The 6,200-nt window shown below is 37.5% G+C and overlaps 1 pseudogene; it reads left to right on the top strand.

The window, feature by feature from the left end:
• Positions 1-4,857: 4,857 nt before the first annotated feature.
• LOC116094984 lies at positions 4,858-5,642 on the top strand (annotated as a pseudogene).
• Positions 5,643-6,200: the final 558 nt, after the last annotated feature.

A 6,200-nucleotide genomic window follows, 5' to 3' on the forward strand; every position in this document is an offset into this window, starting at 1 on the left:
TGTTCCCCCTTCTAAAAAGACCAAAGTATCCACACTTTGGTCTTCCACCTTCTTGAGCTTCATGTGGTCTGTGAATTGTATCTTGGGTATTCTGAGATTTGGGGCAAATATCCACTCATAAGTGAGTACATACCATGTGTGTTCTTTTGTGACTGAGTTACCTCATTCAGGATGAAACTGGGGCTGAACAAGAAGTACAGATTAAAGGCAACATTTGGGGAAGAAACTTCAGAGTGAGGGTACACAGAATGAGTGTCAGCTGGCTGGTCAACTTTTGCCTTGAAGTTCCTACAACATTCAGAAGCAGTAATGAATTTCAACATGTGATAAAAAGTGAGTTCCTATATTATGATTCTGGCAGAAGGTTTGCAGACCAATGAGGGAAAATTCACACCTAAAATATGTGCTGTCTGTAAGCCCTCCCCAAAATGATGGAGGTCGCTTTGCCTATGGGTTGACTTTGAATTCAACATGGATGATAGGCAACAGGGAATGGTAGTGAGGGAAGTACTTGTGCATACTCATCTCCATCTGTCACCAAGATTCCTCTTTACATGAGTCATTTTAATAGTTCCCGAAGTTACTGTGCATAAAAGATGATATGCATCCACTAGATGAGTCATTCAATTATGGAAACATTCCCTTACTTTAACTACTATTTGATGAGAATTCAGACAAGACTCGAACATTCACAATTTTGATGCCATTCTAAGAGATCCATCTAAACCAGGACTTCTTATCATCAATTTTGTAATCACATTCATGTCAGTTTTGATCATGAAGAATGCCTATTGTCTATGAGTTATTGTAGATTCATTCTTCATGCTATTTTCTCTGCAAAACAACCTGGAACTTTTGAAGCATGCCTAGAATTTGAGCAACTGGAGGATTGTTCTTTTCCATGATGCTTTAGGAGCACCCTTAAAGGAGTATGCAATGTGACAATAATCCACTTCTGCCTTTGATAGCATATTATTAAAGACTTTCTATACTTTGAACTTGAGTATTTGTCATAAGCAAAATAATTATGGTACTATCCTTGTGAATGCAAACAAACAGATTCAAGGAAAAGTAGCTGTCAGGAAAAATATGTGCAAAGCTTTCTTACAAATTATTTGAGACTTGCAGGCTAACTAAAACTTAATCTTATTCACTCCATTTAATAGAGTACAGAATTTCATTCTTAACTCAAGGAGCTCAGCTATCCTTTAATGATGGAAGACTCTAAGTGCCTTGTTATAGGGTTCTTTGTTACTTTTATATTGCAATGATAAAATACTATAATCCAGACAATTTAACAAAGAAAGCATTTCATTGGGTGGTTATGGTTTCTGATGCTTAAATTACATGATATTAGAGCAAATTCATGTCACTGGAACTGTAGCTGAGGTAACATCTTAATTCATAAGTAGGGAAAAGAGAAGAAGAGAGAGTGGGGACTGGAAATGGCATGAGTAGTTTGAAACCTCAAACTCTCCCATAGTTGCACACCTCCTTCAATAAGGCCTACACATTTTTATCCTTACCAAAGAGTTACACTAACAGGGGAATAAATATACAGACATATGGACCTACAGAAACCACTCTCATTCAAATCAACTACACAGAGTTACATAATGATGCTCTTATAGCCAAGCACTTCATCTTTAATAGGGCATGGATGTCACAAGGGAAATTTTGGGAGCTTTAAAGTTCCTCTTAAATCATTTTAGCAAGTGATAATCTATCATCGATCATTACTAACACCTTCCTACTATTTGTACAGCTATAGCTATGAAAACTTTTTAGTTTAATCTCCTAAACAGACTGTTTGGTCTGTGTATTAGTATTAAAACCACTGTCAAATGTATATCCACAGGAATACATTTGATTTTGTTTTATGAAGTAGTCGAAATGACTGTTTTCATAGGTCAAGCATAGATTATGAAGAAAAGACAATCTGAATGGAAGCAATCGCTTCAGGGAGTATCTTATCTCGCCTAGCAGTCTGAGAATAAATTTAATTCACCACAATGACTGTCAGTAGTTATTACCCAGAGCTTGGAAAGTAATATGTTTATTTTTCTACATGGATGTGTAAATTTTCTATGACACTTTTGATTTGTTTTTGATTCACCATGAAAGGCTGCAAGAGACTCCCTGATATAAGAGAATAAGATGTATATTGGCCAAAGTGGTACATGAAAGCAGCTGAAGGTTTGAAAATTCTGTAAGTCAAGACACACATCTGAATTCTTCTGATGACTTTTCAGTATTTTATATGAATACAATATTCAATTATTTTAAAGAAAATATTATTGTCATCAAAGTAAGTCTCAGACACAGTATTTTCCAAATCATATTTTAATGAGTGGAAGTAGGAGAGGAGAAAATAAAATTTTTGAGTTGTAACACCACTAAGAAAAAACGACTTCAAAGATTTTCAAAACACTCTCCTATGGTTTTTTTGCTTTTACATATGAAATGAATTTTTGATATGAAGATGGATTGAAAACATTTTGGCAACAATCATTCTGATCCTCAAAATTATTTGGACAGCCCTTAATTTTTTCTGAAGTTATCAACCACCTTGAAAAACATGCCACCAACTAAAAATTCAGTGGACATGAATCTGTTTTAAGGGTAGAAAAACTCCCACTGGCTTGCAGATAGAAAGTTGAAAGAGAAACAGAAATTTCCTTCACTAAGCAACTTTGCATCAAGGAGACTAGGTGATATAGAACCAGAAGAAAAATGTGTATTCATTGGCTGTGTGTGTACAAATGAAAGTGTCAAACTTACCTTTTAGTAATGTAAATTTACTCTATAGGAAAATAAACTGCAATAATATCAACAGACTTTACATAAACTAGAGAAAATTGCCTGCCTAGGGTCATATATTCCAAGCCTGATTCAGAACATGGAATGTGGCCTTGGTCTTGTTTTTGTCCTTCCCCTAGGAAGGTTAGCTGCAGGTACACAAACAGCTACTCCTCAACAGAATACATAGACCCAATGATGTAAGAAGAAGTGTGATTTATGAACCAAATTAAATAACATAATTGTTCTGTTAAGAAAGTAGTGTGCTATAAATTAATTTTTATTTAATTAGAAATCCAATAAAAATTCCATTGTGTGTACTTGATATCTCTAAAGCTTTCTGAACTATACTGGCTCATATTGCCTCCTAGCTGGTATATAGTTGAGGGTCTTAGGGCATTCTTTGATTTCTGTCAATAATTCAATACCTTTTATACTAAGAATTGCTTCTTGAATCATAATGTTTTGTAATCCAATGAACCTACAGAAATTCTTAATAAGACAGAACATAGCATGAGTTATGATTTACTATTAAGGATACCATAACAGCAAATAATTGAACTTATGCGTGTGTGTGGGATCATTGCGGGGGGGGGGGGTATATGTGTATGTACCCAGGTATGTTTTCAATGTTTGTGTGGAGGCCAGTAGAGAACATCCATCTAGCATATTTTTCTTTTGCTCTGTGCCCCCCCGCCTTTTTTTTGAGCCAAGGTTTCTCATTGAAACTGATTCTCGTCCTCCCAGCTTGGCTGCCATACCTGAAAATTTCCCAAATCTACTTGTTGCTACTCAATCCCCACAATGCTAAAGTTACAGGTATGTACAGGATGCTGAGAATTTGAACTTGGAACTTCTTGCTTTCTCTGCAAGGGCTTCTACTCACTGAGCCATCTCCTAAGTCTCAAACTCTAAGATTCTTTTATGCAGTGTTATTTAAAACCATGATCTATAATAAATTGGATGTCAATAACTGCATAAAGTTAGTTTTTCTCCTTTAGTTTCCTGAATCAGTTTTCAAATTATTATTCTATACAAGCTTTTAAATTGTCCTTGGTTCTTACCATCTTGGATACTGTCACACATTGTCAGAACAAATATAAAATACTATAATCAGCTAGTAAATCTACTTGACTTTTCAAATCTACTCTATTCTATAGAGCATTATGAGAGAAAATTATCTGAGGGCACAACCTGATTTCTGTTTTGTTCCTCATTCTAATATGTCAGGATTTTGGCTCTTGAAAAACATACATTCTAATTATGTCCTTGAGGTTTGCTCGACCTGTCCCAGATTATACAATTAATACTTCACTGTCACACTATTACACTTCCCTAGAATTCTTTTCCATTTCCTTTTTTTTTTCTTTTAAGGACAACATTTAATTGGGACTGGCTTACAGGTTCAGAGGTTCAGTCCATTATCATCAAGGCAGGAGCATGGCAGAATTCAGGCAGGCACAGTGCAAGAGGAGCTGAGAGTTCTACATCTTCATCTGCAGGCTGCTAGCAGACTACTCTCCATTTCCTTTTACATACTAGAAACAAAGACTCATATTTCAGCATGCCTATGTAAGGTTTTCACTCTCATCTCTGGATGGACTTTCACATTTTCTGTGCTGTACATCTGGCAATCTTCTGAGTCAGAATTTATCTCTCTGCTTTAACTTACAGATAGAAACTAAACTGGAAATTGATAATTATCCTTTTAGATGATGCTTAATTGAATATTATCAGACCTAAATTTATTCAGCTAAAGCTTCAGTAGAAGAAGATAAACCTAGCCCTGCAAAGACTTGATGTACCAGTGTGGGGAGATACTCAGGGGGGTCTCCACCCACTCAGAAGAGAAGGGAAGGGATAGGAGGAGGGGCTGTGGGTGGGGATTCGGGAAGAGAGGGGTAGTGATCAGAATGTAAAGTGAATAAACAAACAAACAAACAAACAAACAAACAAACCTTTTACTTAAAATTTCTTCTTTCAAGAAGAATAAAAGCAGCTGGGGAATTTATGTGGAAGTCAGCATGAAAGCAGGTGTAAGCGAATGTAAAAGGAGTCATGTCTGCCAGAGTGTTCGAGTCCATAAGAAAGTTCGGCCTGGTGTTAGCAGTTGCAGGAGGCGTGATGAACTCTGGTATATATAATTTTTGACCAATTCTGTAGAGTCCAGTTGAGGTAGGGGAAGGGACTCACTTTCTCATCCTTTGAGTACAGAAACCAATTATCTTTGACTGATGCTCTTGATTACAAAATGTGCCACTCACCACTGGTAGCAAAGACTTGCAGAATGTCAACATCATACTGCACATCCTCTTCCAGACAGTGGCCAGCCAACTCCCTCGTATCTACACCAGCATTGGCAAGGACTATGATGAGCAGGTGCTGCCATCTATCACCACAGAGATCCTCAAGTTGGTGGCAGCTCGATTCCATGCTGGAGAGTTGACTACCTGGTGAAAGCTGGTCTCCAGGCAGGTGAGTGATGACCTTACAGAGCGAGCAGCAACAGTTGGACTCATCCTATACGACGTGTCCCTGACACATCTGACCTTCTGGAAGGAGTTCACAGAGGCAGTAGAAACCAAAGAGGTTCAGCAGGAAGCAGAGAGAGCTGGATTGATGTGGAAAAGGCTGAGAAGCAGAAGAAGGCAGCCATCATCTCTGCTGAGATGACTCCTAGGCAGCTGAGCTGATGGCCAACTCACTGGGCCACAGCAGGTACTGGCCTGACTGAGCTGCGAAAGCTGGCAGCTGCTGAGGACATCTCATACCAGCTCTCCCGCTCTTAGAACATCTCCTATCTGCTGGCGGGGCAGTCCAGGCTTCTCCAGCTTTGCCAGTGAGGCCAACCAGGCCATGGCCATCTCGATGACGCCTTTCTCTTGCCCCAGAAATTACTGTGAAATTCAATGACTGGTTTAAAGTGAAGGACATAAACGTAAAATCACTTCAAAAAGAAGAAGAGGAGGAGGAGGAGGAGGAGGAGGAGGAGGAGGAGGGAGACATTAGCTTAATTTACACTGAACTTATTTTGAATATTGTTAAAAGTAATTAGTATCTTGGGTAAGCAGTGATGACTACTCTAAAATTAATAATTCTTACCAAATTAAAAGAAATAATCACTACTTGGAAATATTTATGTTGAACTGTTCCATTTCAAACATTATCTGTACCATTTAACTTTTAAAATTATACCTAATAAATTAATTATTTATTATGAATAGCATTCATTGTCTAGGAAGAGAAGAATCTGTAAAAAAGGAACACTTCCTTATTTGAGAATGACCATTACTATAAATTCCATCATGTGTTCGATGAAGAGTAGACAATTGAGTTAAAGGGTAAAAAGACTGAGTGAGTGAAAATCAAAACACGCTGTTTTCAATATCTGAATCTATAAA

The sequence above is a fragment of the Mastomys coucha genome, chromosome X (genome assembly GCF_008632895.1).
Source record: "Mastomys coucha isolate ucsf_1 chromosome X, UCSF_Mcou_1, whole genome shotgun sequence".
NCBI lineage: Eukaryota > Metazoa > Chordata > Mammalia > Rodentia > Muridae > Mastomys > Mastomys coucha.